General features: G+C 36.8%; 1 long non-coding RNA gene across 1 annotated transcript in view; it reads left to right on the top strand.

Annotated features, from left to right (window-relative positions):
- LOC129199329 (uncharacterized) overlaps positions 1-20,804 on the top strand; it is a 90,625-nt gene that overhangs the window by 49,242 nt on the left and 20,579 nt on the right. The window contains exon 2 of the long non-coding RNA XR_008574645.1: positions 4,923-5,001. This is a non-coding gene — a long non-coding RNA (uncharacterized LOC129199329). The remainder of the gene's footprint in view (positions 1-4,922; positions 5,002-20,804) is intronic.

Below are 20,804 nucleotides of genomic sequence, written 5' to 3'. Positions count from 1 at the left end.
CCGAAGTCCAAATGCAAAACTCTAAGTTAAATCAGTGCTAGAAAGAAAACATATTGGGGGGAAACCAGCGTGAGGCTTATGAATCAGTTCTCAAATCCTATGCTCCTGTTTCACCCACAATAGCTCCTTTCAGTACTTATTATTTCAATAAATAAAAATTATATTTCCTTATTGTACCCTCATTTAACATTTTAATGAGCCAAACAGTAAGCATTATAAGAGCATTTGAGAATTATATATGTATATTTTTCCTTTACTACTCTCTGGTTTCAAAAAGCAAGTATGTACTGGGAATTATAGCCTCACAGTCTTGAACAAATTTGAATACAGTATGCTGCTATAGATATGAAATATTAATATGATATATGATTTTTTTTTCAGTGAGAACAGGCATTTGTGAAGCTGGTAAGCAAGGAAACAACAGTTAATTTAATCCTTTCTGTCTAGTCTGATTCTTCTTCAACCAGAAAACTGAGATATATATCTTAGGGTGAAAAACCTAACACAGAAGTCTTCTACCATTACAATTCCCAATTAGATTTGTTTACATCTGCAGGCTTATTTTAAATGTGGAGCTAACTTTCTAAAAAAAAATATAAGCCATTTGGAAAGTATGACTGGAAGCCAAAGTATTACATTTTGATTGAAACATTGTCCCGTCATTTTAAGACCTAAAAGAAGACAATGCAATAATAAAAATGATCAAATGTGGTCTCCAGTCTTCCTTTCTAGCCTCAAACAGCCTATTGTTTTCTAAATTGCATGATCTGAAAAATTCTACTGCACAGAAAAGGTGCTTCCCATATCAATTTCTTTAATATTAATTCATCAATTCTACTTTCTCTCTGAAACAGGCCAAATTTACAGAATCACAGGATGGTTGAAGTTGGAAGGGACCTCTGGAGGTCATCTTGTCCAACCTCCCTGCTGAAGCAGGGCCACCTAAAGCCCCTTGCCCAGAACTAGGTTTTTGAATATCTCAGAGGGAGCCTCCACAACCTCTCTGGGTAACCTGTGTCAGTGCTTGTTCACCCTCACAGTAGAAAAGTGTTTCCTGATGTTCAGAGGGAACCTCCTGTGTTTCAGTTTGTGCCCATCACCTCTGGTCCTGTCACTGGGCATTACTGAAAGGAGCCTGGCTCCATCCTCTTTGCACCCTTCCTTCAGGTATTTATATACATCTATATACATATATATTTATTTATATATATTAATAAGATTCCTCCCAGGCCTCTCTTCTCCAGGCCCACCAGTCCCAGCTCTCTCAGCCGTTCCTCATAGGAGACATGCTCCAGTCTCTTCATCATCTTTGTGGCTCTCTGCTGGACTGTCTTCAGTATGCCTGTGTCTCTCTTGTGTGGAAGGGCCCAGAACTGCACACAGTAATCCAAGTGTGGCCTCACCAGTGCTGAGGGGAAGGATCACCTCCCTTGACCTGTTAGCAGCACTTTGTCTCATGCAGCCCAGGATACCATTAGTCGTCTTTGCAGCAAGGGCACATTGCTGGCTTATGTTCAACTTGGTGCCCACCAGGACTCCCAGGGCCTTTTCTGCCAAGCTGCTTTCCAGCTGGGTTGCCCCCAAAATACATTTTTGCATGGGGTTGTTCCTCCCCAGGTGCAGGACTTTGCACTCCTCCTTGCTGACCTTTGTGATGTTCCTGTCAGCCCCTTCCTCCAGTCTGTCGAGGTACCTCTGGATGGCAGCACAACTCTCTGGGATATCAACCACTTCTCCCCCGTTTGATGTCATCAGCAAACTTGCTGCAAGTACCCTCTGCCACATCATTGACCCCTGGGGTACACAACTACTTACTGGCCTCCAACCAAATTTGTGTCACTGATCACCACCCTCTGGGCCCGGCCATTCAGTCAGTTTTCAATCCATGGCAGAATATAGCCCTGATATAGATAAAATGTGATAATCCAGGCAGTTTGATGCACTTACAACACTAAAAATACCAACAGATTTAATTCCTTATTGCTTTCCAAGGTTGTCCCTGGAATAATGTATCATTTCTGTAAATTCAAAATTAGTGGACATATCCATGTGCTTACTTAAGTATTTGTGTAAATATTTTTCTGAATATAGATCCCCAAATGGGTATTCAAGTTTCAATTTGTCTCTTGTTTGTACTGATTTTATCTATCTACAACTCCTTGAAAGGAGGATTAGGTCCTCAGTATGGATAACTTTTTATTTTGTAGAGAGAAACTATAAAAAAGTTATCTAGTTGAAATAGTGTGTAGATTAACACACAACTGTACTTCCAAAAGTCATCTCGAATATGTTTATTGTTTCTGTGATACTAATCTATATTCATAGCTGTATACTGTTTTAAAGTGGAAATAGTAGAATACTCTAATAAAACTTTTTACTTAAAATGTTGGATCCCATAATTTTGTAACTTTAATTTCCAGCATTCAGATTGTGAATGACATGACATTCAAGAGGTCTTCTGGCATTTCTGACATAAACTTTAAACAGAAATCATGAGAAAAAGCAAAGCATCACATTAGGCACAGCATATTACTCAGTGGTCCTGCCCATGGGTCAGAGAACAGTATCTTGTTCTTTACTAACAGAGGTGTTGCATAATAGCACCCCATCTGGATTTAAGACAACAAATGATTGCTTATCTGCAGCTTCCTACAGTACTGTTCCTCAAACCTGTTTGTCATAATTTCTTATTTGAATCTTTTCTCCTCATAGTCTCCCTCCCACTTCTGGCTATTTTTTAGCCCCTTTCCCATTCCAAATTCCACTTCTGTTTCTTCACCCTTCTCCCCTTCTGGAGCTCCTCTGCCTCACTTCCCTCACATCATCTACTATCCCAAGTCTTCACATTCAAATCTTCATGAAAATATTCCTTCTCATTTTGCCTTCTGGCTCTCTTGCCCTGACTTTTAATATTTAACAACAAGCTTTCTGACTCTTGGATGTGAGGCAATAGAGGAAGACAGCCTCTGCTTTTGGTGTTCTTTTTTTCTTGAAAAAAGCAGAATTTAACATGGTTGGTTAGCAGGGCATGTAGAAAAATACCATACTAAGAAAAGTGCTCATTGTGTTTTCTGTTTTTCACATGTTATTCAAAATCTGTGTAGTCAATGAGTCAGTGAAAGAGTTCAGTTCTGGCTTGACAGAAGCATCTGTCAAAGATAAACAAAGAGTGTGAATAGAACAGCTACTTGTATGATAAACAAGTGTGTTTTCCCCAAGAATAATAAAAAAGTTAGGTGATATGATCTGGTCCTGTATCACATTGCACTCAAATCTAGGCAGTGGTCTCATGTGGTTGTCCCTCACACCAAATGCCTTTGTCACAGCAGTGAAATAGAAGGAAAGTTGAATGCTGGAGAATGACCTGTCTAAGCAATCTTTATAACCTTGGGCATCTTCAAATATAAACAACATATTCAATGGAGACTGCAAGATATCTGTTCACTCCAAAAATCTCAGGTAATCAATAGCTAAAGACAGATATCCATTTCCTTATATATATCAGCTATCACATATAAAATAAAGATTATAGCTGCAAATTGATAAGCCTCTGTCAAACGTGCAAAACCCACTTTTTTAAATAGTTAAAACAGTCAAATCTAGGCGAAAAGATTTCTGACATAAATCACTGTATTCCAAAGTCCAAAGGAAGTGACATAAAATGAATTGGGAAGGCTCATCAACAGTTTGTTGTTTTACTGACTATGGGCAAGAGTTTGTACTGGTCTCTAATTTCTTTCCTGAATATCTGAAATATTTAATTTACAGTATCCCTCTGATTTTAGCCAGAGCATAAATAATCCTAGTCTGAATGATGTAAACTAGATAAGAGCAATATTCAATTTAAAAGGAAGTCTATAAAATATTACCTATGGGACACACCCTTAGTCACTTCGGCAACGTTGCCAGGCCAGGCAATTGCTGGTATAGAATATAGAATATAGAATTCATATTAAAAGTAACTGGAATTTTAAACATGGATCAATGATGTGGCCCATGAAATCACAAATATCTTTAGTATGAAAAAGATCTCTGAACTTGATCCTTGTTGTCCAAAGGACAACTTATAACCGTCTTTACAACGTGAACTGAGAGCAATTCTACAAGCTAGTGTTGAAATTAAGACTATAGTAAATAATCGGCAGAGTAAATGACAGAGTATGTCACTATTTTGTGATAAAAATCTGAGAAAATATAGGATTTAGTAATTTTTGTTTCCTTCATGTTTCCAAACTGCCTTATGCTGACATTTTTGTGAAATCTGTGGCGTTCTAATCCTTTCCTCTCACATAGCTTTTCAGATTAGAAAGACTATTATCTTTGCATTTTCTATTACATGATATGTGTTTCTTAGCCTGTAAATATCTTCTTTTGTTCAGCATGTAATTTTTCTTCCTACTTCATTTTTATATTACTTATTTTCCTCCCCATTTGAAATATCTATCCATAACCCCTAGCATTTCAGGTAATTTCTCTGTTATGTTCTTACTAATAGTCCAAAATGCCAATATCAGAAATCAGGGACTTTTAGTTTTAGTTTTAGTATTAATCTTGATCATCTTAATAATAAGAATTGCTGCCAAGAGGTGGTTTCAGGATGAGAAAGTTCAAGTGCCAAGAGATAATGGCTTATGATATAAATGACCCCTCAGTTTAACAAGAATTTTATCAGATTGTAACAGTCTTTTTCATGCTTGATTTCTACTGTAATCAAAGTACCCTGAAGGAAACAGCACATTCTGCTTTGTGCTAACAAAAGGATGATAAGAAAAACAAAACAGAGAAAAGGAAGAGAGCACAAAGTAAACTTTGACTGATGCATTATTTTTAGAGATCTCTGTTTCAAGATAATCTCTATTCATCTTCCTCAACTGCTTTGAAAAATGAAAATTTATGATATGCACACTTTTACTCCCTTCTAGAATGGTCACAGAGTATTGTAGTTTGGCGTGCTACCAGAAACGCACTCAGAGGAGGAGGCTGGTGCTTCACGGCTGTAAGGTAAATGGATTCATGTTTTCAAGGATACGAGATACTGCTGTAACTGTAAAAGATGATAAAAAATTAACTTTGAAGGAGGTAAATAGCATCACACATTATTGTGTTTCTAATGGGAAGACTGCACAAAGATATCAGTATTTTAAAAGCCTTTATCTCTAATGGACCGTTGATATGCTGGATAAATTTCTGCTATGAATAACCCTTGTGCAATCCCATTATGACTAATGGGGTTGCAGTACTTTAACCTAAACCTAAATTTGAGGCAGTATGAAAAGGAAGATTTCACTCTTTTTGTCATTTAACAAGATATCATAGCAATCTAATCTAGCTCCACTGGTTCCGGTGAAGTAGGTCCTGATTTTCACCAGTTGGATAGACGAAAGGAAGGAAATCTGCATAACTGTCATTCTATGCAATTCTGTAATTTTAAAAGAACACTTTTATATACAAATTATGAAGGAAGTACATTTCTCAACTGAGTATCCCGACACTGAAACAGGTATTTGAAAAGCTTAGGTAATTAAACAACTCATTACCTTAAAAAGCAGTTTTAAGTTCAGACATTTATGAATATTGGTTGAAACTAATAACTTGTTTCAAACAAGTGAAAAGAAGACAAACTTCAGAGAAGCTCATATGGTTTACTTAAAAATTTTTCTAAAAGTGAGGCATTTTAAATCTAGCTCCCTGAGGATGTTGACAACTTTTCACAAAAGAGAGTGGGAACTGACCTACACGCACCTCACTTGGTACTGGCACAGTATCCAAAACACAGACCTTTGCATTTACTAATTTTTCCAGAAGCAAAACTGTTAATTTTGAGTGTAATGCCACTTTGGCCAAAACAGTTCTGGACTTTCATAGTACTGCCACTGATTTAAAAAAAAAAAATTAAAAAAAAAAGAATCACATATTTGAGAATCTTACTGAGAAGCCTCAGAAGCAAGATGGAATTGCATAAATAATTATGAATAGATTATCTATCTCTGTCACCATGTTTTGGGAGCACCATTTAGACATGAACTATTATATAGCTAGTTACAGAAACAAAATGATTGCTTTTGATCTTACATTCAAAAGCGTGACCTGGAAATAACTGAGTTTAAATCAAGTAACTGACATTAAAATGATTAAACCAGCAGAAGTCTCGAGGTAAGATTGGAGAGATTTACAACCAGTTTTCCATAAATCAGGACAACATTGTATATTTGCTTACAGTAACAAAGAGTCGTCTTCTCAGAGATCTACAATAATTACAATACATACGATATGCACAAGATATAACATTGACATCTATTTAAGTACGGTTTTAATGATCTTGTTTCCCTTGACACTTTGAGAAACTGTAGAGGTCCAGGTTACTAACAGTGTATCTAAATACATTAGAGGATTATATTTACAGCAGCAAATGAGAAGGCTTTCTGTGAATAATAGACAAGCTTTTCTATGACAGATTTTGATCACCAGATGTAGCTCCCTTGTCATAAGGGAAACAAAGAGAATGTAACACTGTGCTAGCCAATAGCTATGAGGGTTTGGGGAATCTGCGCAAGAGCCTGCATAGTTCAATAAGTTGAGAACTGACCTGTAAGAAGGAGTGAATAGAATGAACACATATTTTACAAAGGATACACTATTATTCGGGATAGTCAAGTCTAAAGTGGCCTGAATATTTTCAGAAGAATCTCATGATATTGACTGGCAAAATGAGCAGACAAAATTCATTGTTAAGAAGTGTGCTTGAATAAATGTATTCTAAGTAGATCTATACAGTGATATGTTCTCAGTTATTGTGGTGTTGTCAGATCTCCACAAACATCAGCTCAGTGTTGCATGGCAGTCAAAACGGCAAACAGATTATGAGAAGTTATTAAAAAAGGAAAAGAGAAATAGAAAATATCATGCTGCTCCTGTGTAAATGCATGGTACACCATTTCCTTTAACACTGTATGTGGTCTTTAAGAAGATAAACCAAAGTGTGAAAAGGGGAAAAAAAAAGGAAATACACTGCTCAGATATCACAACTGCTGTGAGAATTGTGGAGCCCTTTTTAGCATGGAAAACAGGAGGAAGGCTAAAGCATCATGAATAGAATAACAGATATGGCTAGTAAGGTTCACATAAGATTGACTTGGTGGTGCTCTACACAATACTTGGGTAGTAAATTCAATACAAGCATGAAACAGTACTTTTTCCTATAACTCATAATTTAATTGTAGACTTTCTTGCAATAGGATTCTGTGGGGACCAAAACAGCTTCAAAAGGGGATTAGGTAAATTAGCAGATACGTAGCTATTAAACAAGTGGTTTGAACAATCTCTGGATCATGCAGGATCTAAACTACTACCTGTGGGAAATCTTAAGAGGGGAGAGATCAGTTTGTTTTTGTAATCCTCAACGACTCAACATTCTCAATGATGGTCAAGAAAAGACATTTCAAGTTATCTGGAACACAACTCCAGGTTGTATAGACCAGTATTCTGCACATAGCAAATCAGCTAACATTACTATGCCTGTATAAAAGATATCTATTTACTCAACATAATAAAATAAATGAGTTTTCTCTTATTTGTCTCCGTTAAGTCAGTTTGGAATAATGGAAATTATCATATACAGAAAGAAGAAATTCAGGGCAGGAGAGAATCATATTAGTTGTAGAAGCCAACGTGGCATGGTTTTGGGATGGAAAAGGAAAGGAAAGGCAATATAGTTTTGTGGAAGGGGAGAAGATGACAATATCTATTAGTGTAGAACCAATCACAAAGAAAGTCAAAGATGTGAGCTGAGCCAGAAAGTCTTCAGAATCAAGAAACTGAGCCATGAGATTATGCAAGCCCAATTAGGCTAGAAAACATAACTCCAGCTCTTAGCACAGTAGTCGAGAAACAATATTAAAACTTAGGCAAATAAATGTATGCAGTGTTTGCTTATTTTTCTTTTAATCTGTGTGTCTCAGGGGTGAGATAGGCCATCTCTTTAGAAATCAGTACAATGATAATAAAACTATAGAAGCAGAAGCCTGGAGGACTCATCTCCAGCAGTGACATCAAGAGTATTGGAACACTGCAAACTCAATGACATTGAAGCTCTTGGAGGCAGAGGATCCACACCTAAAGAATACGCCTACTGACATGAAACCTCATTCTGTTCCTAGAGACCTATGATCTCAACACATACTGATCCCACTGGACTAACATGGCAATTTGATGAGGGTATAAAATGACAACTTGGATCTGAGTGTCTCTTGATAAAGTTGAACTTAACTAGCATAACAAAAAACAAAGAAGTTTACATGCAGTCTATTATGTCAACTTGAAGTTTAGTTATTCCAATTATACAACTCCATTATCAAGTTATTAATTGTATCTATGCTAAACAGAGGTACTATATATTATTATACAGCTCCACTTCTATTGCATCACTTTTAAAAACAACCAAACCAAACCCAAAGCCCAACAAACAGAAATATCCACTATACTGATATTAGAGGAAAAATAGCAAACATGCAATCTCTTTTCTTCAGACACACACTTTGTAGCGTCTTTTAACCCAATTTACCCAGTTTCTAAATGGCAAGCATTGATCCGTATACTATTACAAACCATGACCTCACCCATGTTTCAGCTCACTGCCTTACAATAAGCAAACCAAGTAATTGAATGCAATTTCAGTGGCAAAACAGCATGAGAAACATTAGAAATTCTGACCCCTTCTCTCCACTCTCACCTCAGCAGTCTATAAAATTTATAGAAAAGTTCATCAGTTTCTACAATGCATTCCTCAAGGAGCACAAGGGTTGTTGAACTCTATCTTTAGTCACTTGGTGAATTCTACAGTGCTCTCCATGGGAGCACCTCTCCTCTGTCCTACTTGTTGAAGCATGCAACTTACCTAATTCTGCAGGGGTTTATAATGTTATTGAACCACTGTTGTGTAGTGGAGCATTTTGAAGATCTAAAGTGCAGCATTAAAAGAAAAAAACAAAAGGCAAATAAAACATCCCTTGGTTCAGAAAGCTTTAGGCTGAATTGATTTACTTTTCCACGGCACATGTGGTACGCGCGAGCTTATATACAATAAATGCTCCATATAATCAACGTGGGAAGAAAAATGCTAGCACAAAGAAGCTCTATTTTTTTCTAAAGGAATGACAAAGGTTAGCCAACCTAATTATAATTACTTCTTCATACCTGCTGTGGACAATGTCCCCACGCACATCTCTATTATCAACAAAGCTTTATTGTGATATTTCAAAGGACTATCTATACTGGTGAGCTACATGCACTGTATTTTAGAAGTGATACTAAGTAAAATACTTGTATATAGTTAACTTTTTTTCTGCCAAGTTATTGCTGGGACTGAAGAATCCAAATGGGAAAAGAGAAGTCAGAAATCTTTAGGCTGGACGTGCTCTTCTGACAGAATTTATTTTGTTGTTCTCTCCAGCTTATAAGGATTCCCAAACACTGTCTTCCGTGGGTGAATACAGGAAGACAGGGAGAAAGAAAGATCTTGTGCTTTTTTGTGGTTTTTTTTTGGTTTGATTTTTTTTTGTTGGTTTTGTTGTTTGTTTGTTTTTTTTCCTCAGCAATAGCAGCAGCTTCTCTCAGCTCCACAGGGAACAATGGACATGTATACATGGAGGAATATAACCTCTTCTGCTTCCCCCCTATTTTATTCCTTATTTTCAGACTAGTATTCTAATACTGTAAAATCACTTCACTACCCCAAACACACACTCACATTCATTGCCACCAGACCTCTCTACATATAAGCTGTCCCTGCCCAGACTTGGAGCAGGATGAAGACCTACTAGTATTTGCACATGGCACAAGTTACATCTAATCAAGTAATCACTGTTAACTGCTTGGTAGACCCCTCTGATCAAGTGCTCTGGCCTGCACCTTCACTACAAAAGGGTTGTGAGAGGGTAGACCTGTAAACAGTATGTATATATTTGATGTTCATGGGAAACTATATTTTCCTATTTTCTCTGCCTGTGGTTGTGTTTCTTTGAGAAACAGCCAGGTAGGCTGAGCTGGTAATTACTCTGAGAGACAAAGGCTAATTGCCCAATTATCCTAAGGAGGACAGCTGGGAAAGTTAGCCTCCAGAGCCAATTGGAACAGATTTGTGTTTAAGAACAGATTCCAGACTATTATGCTGGATAAATGCTCTTCCCTAGACAAAACTTCTTTCAAATTACAATAAGATCTCTCTCTTAAAAAAAACCACAAACAAAACCCCACAAACAACCCAACACCTCCCCCCCCCAACTAAAATAATTACCTTTTGTATAGGTTAGTTATTCATCCTACCTGTGATGTTATTAAATTATTACTTTAGCTATCTAAGCAAAAGTGCACTTCTGAGAAATTCAAAGTGCATCTACACCAATGTTTTAATGAGAATTAAGAGTTTGCTTTTGAATTGAATATCCTGATTGTTTCCCCTTGTAATACTTCATGGAGCACTCTCAGAGCATGCAGACTAGATGTGTTTCAGGTTAAACTAAATTGAAAGATGAACTACAGAATTGTGCTTAATACCCTCCAACTACTAACAGGTATTCAACCTACCAGACCAGACTAAAGATACTGTGAAATAAAGTCCTTATAAATGCACATACCATGAACACCAATTGTTCCTCAGCACCAATTGTTTTACTGCACAAATCTGCTTGTTACTGTAACAGCAAATAGTGTTGCTATTTGCTAATGTATGCATAACATCAGACGTTCTGAATTGGTTTCCTGTTCTTAATTGTCCTCCAGGGTAAACTTTCATTTCTATTCAAAGTAGATAGGACATAGGGAGATAAACCTTAATAAGCTAAATTAAACTTTCGTAGATATTCCTATTGTTTTCTATTCTTAAAAATAAACTTGTACATTTTACAAGGTTTTATCTGTTTTCATCTTAATTTTCATCATCACATTTTCTAATGCTTTTAATTATGCATTTATGCATTGTTGCATTAACACGGACTTTATAAATATATATGGTATATATCCAGTCGAGCAGACATACCAAGCTTATTTTAGATCATACAAGACTTTCAAGCTCTTTTGCACTTTTCAGCAAGAACATCCTGCACATTTTTTTCTGGCAAGAAAGCAAGAAAGTAAGGTAAAAACAGGATGGTAGAAGCTGTTTTCAGTAGTTGAGCCCTAAGATATTATTTTTTAGTGGTAAGTTTAAAAACAGAAACTATATTCACTAGCCTACTATACATTTTTTTAATCAGGTTTGCAAGAACACACTACTAAATTTTATTAGATAGTTACTTTTTACATTGCCAGCAGGAGATCTTTATGAAATATTACAATAAAAACGTGTTTCTTCAAGAAGCAGTAATGTAATAAAATGCATCACTAGTTTTGATTGCATTGATAGCTTGTAGGAAGAAAAGTCCCTTTAGGGAGATGTGCTTTGTGTTCATAAGGAATAGGAAAGACTCTATTTTGCAGTGCATTAAAACCACGGGAGCCATTAGGCTTGTATAATAAAAATCTTGTAAACACTGATAGTTTTATGGTTAGTCTTTTCAACAGCTGTTTTGTATAAGAATCTGTGGATGCTTGAAGTCATAACAATTTTCAAACAGACCATATTAGCTATTTATTAACTCAACCTATATTTTCACTCCCCTAACTTAGATAACCATGAATAGTGTTCCAATTTCAATCAATTGCAATAAAAAGTTATTTTCACTTTTGTGTAATAAGAAACAATTTTGGAGGGTCCATTGACTTTAGAGCATGGATATTATTTTCTAGTGAGGATACAGAAACAAAGAGTTCTTCTGAGAGAAGCAGAATATGAAAAAAACCTTTAAACAAGCAGAAAAAAATCAGTGTCACCTGAAAGAAGCAAATATACATCAATGCTCAAGACAGTGAGACAGATTAAATGCAGATACATACAGTTAAAATAAACTGTGTCATAGTTGTGTTTAAAGTGTCTTGCTGACAATCTGCAGTAATTCCTATAAATCTATGGATTCAAACTGAAGTACAGCATCCACTTTATCTGGAAATAGTTACCTGGTTTGGTTAGAAGGTCAAAGGCATCTCACAGACCTCTTTTGTGTGATATTAATAGACTTTGAGGATTTACACGGCATCGGAGGGATGGGACAATTGTATTGGAGAGAAGACAGAAATTTGTGAAAAACTTGAATGTAAATCTAACTCAATGGTTTTAATTAATCCAGTCAAAGGTAAAACTTCACAATGGGACTGCAAGGACTGTAGGAATGTTTACATTTTCATATTTTTGAAAAATGACTGACAATTTTGAGTTTTATTCTTTTCTTCCTTCTGTCCATAGAATGAAATTTCAAAGTAAAGCCATTAAAGAAAAAGAAAACCACTTCCTACTCTTGGCAAAGATGGATCAGCATTGATTAAACAGAACACATGGGACCGGAGTTTCTCTGTAGAGAAAAGCTGCAGTTTGAGTCTATGTTAACTGCCATTACCAATGAATGTGTTTGAGTTCTGTAGTCATAAACATATTTCCTTTCCTAACTTTCCCCAGGGTAAATATTCATTTACTTCAATTTTTTTAATCATTCCGCCTAGACCTTCCTTGGCCCTTGTGCCTTGACTAGGTAAAAATGAACAAGCTCATCTCTCTCTACTATGAGCAACATTATGCTAATTTTTCCTCAAGAAAGAAAGAAAGAAAGAAAGAGAAAGAAAGAAAGAAAGAAGAGAGGGTTTTGTGTAGCTTTTGCATGGAAGTTCTCCAAGAGAAAAAAACAGATCCAAGTGCTGAGGACGCTTAATGAAAAGCATTTATAAAACTTCTGTCTAAGATCTACCAGTTGATCCCACTGGTGTCTGCTCAAGTTCTAAAGCTGGTGGTAGTCAAGTATTAATGCACCAGATTTCCTCTCACTTTTCCTTTTTCATCAACCACCATAAAACCAAAGAGTTTTTCTCTCTGTACTCTTTACAAAAAATCCAGAAAAATAAACAAAAGAAGTGAATGAAGTGCCTATACCAATATTTAAAAGAAAGGACAAGAAAGAGAAGGGAGCTGTATCAAAATATTTCAAAGCTTATTTACTAATAAGTTTTTTTTTCATTCAGATTTCTAGTAAAGAAATAAAAAGGCTTCAGTGAGGCGGCCAGTAAATTGCCTTTTGAGTAAAAGGCCTGAGTTTGTAGACTTCATGTTGAATCATAGAATGGTTTGGGTTGGAAGGGACCTCAAAGATCATCTAGTTCCAACCCCCCTGCCACAGGAAGAGACACCCTCCACTAGACCACGTTGCCCAAAGCCCCATCCAACCTGGTCTTAAACACTTCCAGGGATGGGGCATCCACAACCTCTCTGGGCAACCTGTTCCAGTGCCTCACCACTCTCAGAGTAAAGAATTTCTTTCTAACATCTCATCTAAAGCGACCCTCCTTCAGCTTAAACCCCTTACCCCTTGTCCTGTCACTACACTCCCTCATAAACAGTCCCTCACCATCTTTCCTGTAGGCCCCTTCAGGTACTGGCAGGCCGCAATTAGATCTCCCTGGAGCCTTCTCTTCTTCAGGCTGAACAACCCCAACTCTCTCAGCCTGTCCTTATAGGAGAGGTGCTCCAGCCCTCCAATCAGCTTTGTGGCCCTCCTCTGGACTCGCTTCAACAGCTCGGTGTCTCTCTGAATGACAGCATAGGAAAACTCATGTTGAGGAGGAAGCTGTCTGGGGATTGAACCTTTTCTCCCAGGTGCTGAGAAAACCTCTGCTCCTTAGTACCTCAGCTAGCAATATGGCCAATCAATGTCCTTAGCCCAATGAATGCTTTTGAATGCCCCTAGAGGGAGATATTCACCTAATTTTTTGACTCAAACTTGATGAAGACAGAATCTCTTTGTGGAGGTGTTCAAAAGCACAGCTTGTACTCAACAGCTAATACAATACTCTAGAAGAAAACCCAAATTCTTCACTGGACACCAAAGCTGTAGGTATAAGTTGACTGTTCAACAAACATGAACTGGAATAATGAATTTTACCTGAAAAATTATCAGTGATACACATTCTTGTGTCTTAGATTTTACTGTTGCAGGTAAAAATAATTTAAAATGTGTGGAAATCATTAATTTTAAAATCACGGTTTTATTACAGCTACTTCCCCCCCACACTTTAATTCAACTCCCTATTTGTTTAAGTATCTACTAATTTACTCTCATTGAAGATTAAATGTTGTTTTTCACCATGTTCTCATTTTAAACCTTACATTCTAATACCACTGGAAGGGGACTTCATGAAGCAAGCCCTCAAATAAAACATTCACTCTATTTGCTGGTGTTTTAAACATTAAATTAATATTCCTGAAGTTCATTCATTAAATCCCTAACCTGTAATTAGGATTCAGGCCATGCTGCTGATTAGACAGGGAAAAAAATCAGTCCACAGAGAAAGGCAGCTTTTCATTTGAATCCAATCAGGGAGAGCAAACACACTCCAAAAAGGGTTTCTGTGGTATACAGATATAATTATTATGAAGGAAAGGGAAAAAGAACTTGGAACCTTAATGAATGTGAAATAGGGTGTTTTAGCCTTGAGAACTCCCTGCAGCAATGTTACTTTTCTTGGTATCAATCCTATTGACCAAAACTTGGCAATAGACGACAAAAAAAGTTTTTCCATAATTTATCTAGTGTGCTTCATTATATTCTAAAATGTCTGAGCTGATTTATTACAGCTGGTAGATCTATGCAAATGAAGGGGAAGATGGTATTTGCTACCAACATGGAAGCAAGCAACAAGATTGTGGCAGCCATATTAGAAACAAACCAAAACCAAAACAACAAACCAACCCTTCAAAATATCACAGAGTTGAAGAACATTATTAGAATGGCAGCCACTAACACGCGTGGAGGTTAGATAATTCAAATGTTTCCAATATACAGCATAGAAAAAATGAAAATTTATATTTGCTGCAGGGAATGCAATTAAACTAAGTTACACCTCAGTAGGCTGAATCCTTCTCTTAGTTAACATTCCTGAAGTTCTGTGAGCTCTACTGATATCTGATGGTTGTTCAAGTATTTTTATAAATCAGATTACTTAAATACAGTAATCGGTTTTGGTGATCTAATTTTAGACTTCTGGAAATCTTGGTTAGAAAATAACGGTGAAGATTGCTCAGCTGCTGTTAGCTTATGAATTGCTTTTTGTCAATAGATTTTCTCAATAAACAGCAGGGTTGTGTTAATTTTAACAGAAGAAGGTGATGTGCAGAACTAAGTCTTCATGATAATGACCAATCCATATATCTAAGTCTTGCTTAACAGATCTTAAAATATATTGGCAGTTTCTCTTAGCTAGTTGGTTTACTAGCTGAAGTAGTAATTTTTATGTCTTGTTCTTGTGTGAAAGGGTGTGAGTCTGATGTGTGGCTTAGGGGGGTCCTCCTGTTGAGTCATGAGGTTCAGAAGGGACCCCCTTGCTTTCTAAACTCCTTCTCAGAGAGGAACCTAGGTGCGGCTAGGTCCAGTCTTAGTCCCAGACTTGGTCAACGGTTTATGTCTAAAGGACTATGTGTGTAGCCACTTATCAGAATCGTTTGCCTGTCAGAGACCCACCAAGGACTTTCACTGAGACAGTTTCACAAAGCTGAAAATGGTGTGTAATTTATTGAGGTGACAGATATAAACAGTTCAGAACTGCTGTTGATAAATACACTTACTGCAAAAATCGAGCTCATGTTAATAGTTCAGCACTTTTGTTAATGATACTTTCCCGGGGTAATGTCCGACGTAGTTGGAGGTGCAAGTCTTACCAAAGAGGCATCCCTGATTGGGGAGGAGAGAGGTCCAGGCCCGTCAACCCATCTAGATAGTTGGAGTTCTTGTTCTCAAAATAGAGGATTCTAAATGTCAGATTTATACTTTTGGTGAGGCGAGACTAAGCCAAGTATTGTGTGCCAATTGGCACTTAACAAGGCTTGTTGCATTGTTGATCAAGGTGGGGAAGTAGCAGAGAACAAAGGTGTTCAGTACAGAGGTGTGGTGGTCTGTTTAGATTTACTGAAGTAACATCGGGCCGTGAAGCCTCCCCCCCAGGTGTCACTCAGTAGATTTGAGTAGCAGACTGTCAGGTGCCACATCTGTCAAGATGAGCAAGTTGCTCATCCCTTGCCTTTGTTCAGGTCTGGTGCTTATCTGTGCAAGATAAACACATTGCTCAATCTGTGCTCTCGCTCAAGTCGGACCCCGCTACTTTCTGCCGACTCGCAGTGACCCTGTATTTGGAAACAAGAAGTCTGGACAAGTCCAGTGTCCCACAGTTGTATGTTGTCAATCAGAACTGAATACCATAGATTCTGCGGAACAATTAGTTTTCCCAACCATGTTGCCCTTAGAGATTCACCTCTTTGGCATTTTCCAGAAAACTCCACGCAGGTTCTCTCTTAAATCCATCCACTACTCTGCTCAGCAGGACCATAAATATTCAACCGACAACGATATTATCATTTCTGAAAAGAACCCACAATAGAGCTAAAATCAAAGAAATTTAGCTCAGCAGTTTATCTACTTTTAGGTCTACAGGCCATTCTCGTAAATTATTATGGCTTAATACTGAAACAACAACAAAAGGGCCAACTCTAATGTTTGCAAAAAGCAAAGGTATTCAAATGTAGGTCACGTAATTTTTTTCCAGAACTTCCCATACATAATCATGAATAATTTTGTTGTGTTTTCAGAAAACTTAAGGTTAAGAAGTAGATCTGTAAAATCTATTGCCAACACTAATGTATTTCTAGTTCTGGGCCAGTACCTGTGTTAGGAACCTGTGGACCAGTAAATAAGCTTTTGCCATTACTAGTAAAGACTTTCTATTGACCTCACCGTCAGGGGTCTTATGACTTGTCTGAGCTTGCCATAGCCTGACCCGATTCTTTCAGATCTGTATGCAAAGCCAATGCACAATGGGGTGGAGTGCAGGGGAGCAAGGTAGTAGCAAAATTGACTGGAAGAGTTGAATTCACAATGTGAAATGGGAAGAAAAGGAGAAAGGAGATGGAAGGCAGTACAGGGCAACAAATAAAAGCTTTGTTGATGGGAAAGGAATAAGAGAAACACAATTTTTCATCTACAAGAGCATAGATGTTATGCCAAATTAGCCGTCTGAGAGTGGAAGACTAACCATGCTTTCAAAGAAGCTAAACCTTCAATAACAGCTGGTGTGTGTAACAACAGATAAGCTGAAGTTTTGTTATTATACAGAAACAGATGATCCTTGCCTATCTGTGAGAGAACATATACTTAGAAATGTCAAATGCCTATGAAACTAAAATTTTGAGTTTGGAGACTCAAATGACAAAAAAACATTGAGGATGAAAACAATGCAACTTGAGCAATTTTTTAGAATCTGCATTTTCAAATATGTCTGAAGTCTGTATAACAGCAACTTTTGTTCAGGCTAGACACACTGTTAGGAAAATCAAAGGAGAAATAGACACAACTTAAAGATTATCTAGGCATGCATTAAACAAACAAAAAAAAAGTGAAATTTATGGAACACAGTGAGTTGGGAACTTGGTATCAATTATACAGTAATTTTTTTTTTTTTCCTTGAGATCATAGACACACCAGAGACATGGTCTATTTATGTATTTCAACATGGAACCACTATCTGACCATAAAAGAAAAGGGGTTCCTTTGTTCTATCCTAGTTTTTTTAAATTTTTGTGTGTGTTGAGAAGTGAAATTGTTCTAAAAGCTTAACACTTGTCTGAGAAAGCTTAGGTGGTTTTGGTTTCTATCATGGTTAACATTCAAGCAATTTCAGAAACAAATGAAAAAGAAAAAGATGTGTTTTTGCTTAAAGAAGCACAGATAGATAATTGGTTTATCAATTAGTAAAGGTACCTGAGTATTTTCTTTATAAAAATACTTGTTTAGTCAATAATTTCTTCAAGGTTTCACATTGGTGACATACTTTACAGAACTAGAGTATTTGCCTTATAAGCACATATTCCTTTCTGGAAGTTACCATGGTAAAATCATCAAGACAACTCCCGAAGGAGTTTTACTGATCCTTTGAGGGCAGATACAATCTTTTGAGAGCCAGGGACACTGAAAAAATAGAAAATTAAAAAAAAAAAAAATTTAGATGATCAAGATATGAATCCCAAATTTTGTCAAATTTCTCTAAGTGATGACAAGTAGAAGGACATGTAGTAGCAATTTAAAATCATAGCAGGGTATAAATAGCAAAGAGAAATTATTTAAAGGGAAAAGGAAGAGTAAGTATGAGAAATGGAAAGCAAATACAAGAGGAGAAGGTGATCCATAATTTCAGAAATCATTTCTAGCCCAGGATCTGTTAAACATGTTGCTGGGTGATGAAGCAAAGGAGCCATAGCTTGTGATATTTATGAGACAAGAAAAACTCCTAGGGAGTACTACTTTGGATGAGTGGGGCAAATTAGAAAGTAGCAGAATTCTAGAGATTGGAAATAGGAAAGTTCTGTGATTAATTGCTCAATTTCATTCCCAGCTGAATTCTACTCAAAACTATATCAAAGCTGAGTAATGCACTGTTACTATAAAATAAGATTTTTGTGATTTTCAAATTTTTTTAAATACAGTGAGACAAACTAGAACACACAGGTATTTTAGAATACCACACCATATTCTGTGGGAGAGAGGGAGCACTTACATAAGTAGGACAAAATTTATGTCTCCAGGAATTATCAAGTCTGTGACTTCTTTTTAGACTTACAGTGGTCCCTGAGTTTTTGACAGTGATTACAAGTTACAATCCTACCATCATAGGTTTTACCTGAACTGCTGAACTAGGTGATGCTGAGAAGCTCTATGTTTTACTGTAAGTATCCATATGTACTAAAATGATCATTTTAAATTATCTGTGTTCATGATAAAGACGTTTGTACTCAAGTAATCAAGATATATTTTTTCTAAAAACTTAATGAAAAATTGATTTATTTTTTTTTCCTGAGGAGGAAAATCATTACATGAAGAATAGCTTACAGAAGGAATCCTGAAGTGCTACACCTTGTATGGGTGTCTGTGCAGGGACCCAGCTGAGCAGGATGCTATTGAAATAATGGCCTGGTGATGTGTAAAATCTCCTGCCCAGAATAATCAAGAAGAAAAACAGAAAAACAAAGAAGGAATAAAACCCAGCAGTGGCCAGACTTGGAAAGAATGAAAAGCTAGAGTCATTTATGTGTGAAAGCTGGGTATGTTGTTTTTTTTATTTGAAGTTTACAGCAGCCTTCTGTAGACATGTTTTGACATAGCAAAACCTTTTAGTAGTTCTTTAACCTTTCCAGCAGTCTCCATTTCCAGTGCCTTATCCTTTTATTGCAGTTGGCCATTCAGTTCTTCACCTGAAGTCTTAGATAAAAGGGGGTTTTTTTGTTTGTTTGTGTTGAAAATAAGGCTATTTTTGGCCCTAAGCATGCATTTGATTGGGCTGAGCCTGTCAGTGCAAATTTAACGTTCCAGAAAGGCAACATGTTGCAATTATTTGCAGAATATATTTAGCAGCTATATTTGGAGTTCATAGCTTTAGTGATGAGCAATGAACTATAATAATAATAATCTGATTTGTTTTCAGATGCAAGTATGATTGTTAAACACAGTTACAGAGTTATATACACAATCTTCATCTAGACTGCACCAGCAGGCTCTTGCACCTTACCCTTCGTACACAAGCTGGAAACTGTGGGTATATGTAGGACAGGTTGAAAGGCTGACTTTGGTAGCAGAAAGGAAGGATTCACAGTCCCAGAGCTCCTGTGAGCATGACAAATCCTCTCCTTTTTGGTTCCCTCTTCCAACAGTAGGACTGCACAGATTCTCTGCAATCATGGATATGCACTTGAAGCTATAATTCTGGCAGCTACTGGCTAAGGAGTTTAAATAATTCATATTTGGAACCCTTAGAAGTGCAACATATATAGGACTGCGGTTTCTGTAATGGCTTATTGCACAAAGTGATGGTAATATGAAGTGGTCTAAGGAGAGGTTTAGTTCTTTCAGGTGGTTTCAGAATTTTAATGAAGGCTGTTGAGCATCCTGATACTACCTAAAGTCATATGTAGTAGAATTAAATCTTACCCAGGTAATATCAATCGTATGATAGTTTCTTCTACTTAGTCAAAGCCTAAAGTTAAAAATGAATCTATAACTGTATTTACAATATTTCACTCTTTGGTGTAATATGATTACCTCCTACGCTATGTTCTTCATAAATAGCTGTTCAGAACATTCAAACACCCTTTATATCTTATCTCACTGGGATGTTCTCTTAATCTCCTTATTTCCCTTTAAATCATGTCACACATGACTTTTCATTTAGTGAAATTGATCAGCTTAAAATAAAAGTATTTGAGGCTCAGAAAACTGAGATATTTTTAAATTACACTTTAAATGCACAAATCTGAATGTTGCAGCCATTTCTTCCTCCCCTGCTCCTTCATATTCAAGGCATGCAGGATTGTCAACAAGAGCAGTTGCAGTGCTAGCACGTTGCTATAATGATGAACACCTGTAGTGTGTTGCTGGAGAAAAGCACCAAAATTTATCTTGTTTCTCTACCTTCACCTTCCAGCTTAAATAGCCTTTCTTCAAAAGGCTCTGAAAGTGTGCACCAAACAAAACCAAAAAATCGCAAACAAAAAACAACCCAAAGGGAAAAAAAAAGAAGAAGAAAAAGGAGGGATTGGTTTTCTTCCTTTGATCTTCATTTCCCTTCTAATTCTTGCATAAATTTAACTGTTCTCTTCATTGGTGCAAGCCTTTGTTTCAACCAACAGATCT

Source organism: Grus americana, chromosome 1 (genome assembly GCF_028858705.1).
Source record: "Grus americana isolate bGruAme1 chromosome 1, bGruAme1.mat, whole genome shotgun sequence".
Taxonomy (NCBI): Eukaryota; Metazoa; Chordata; class Aves; order Gruiformes; family Gruidae; genus Grus; species Grus americana.
This window is presented reverse-complemented; position numbering and strand designations above follow the sequence as displayed.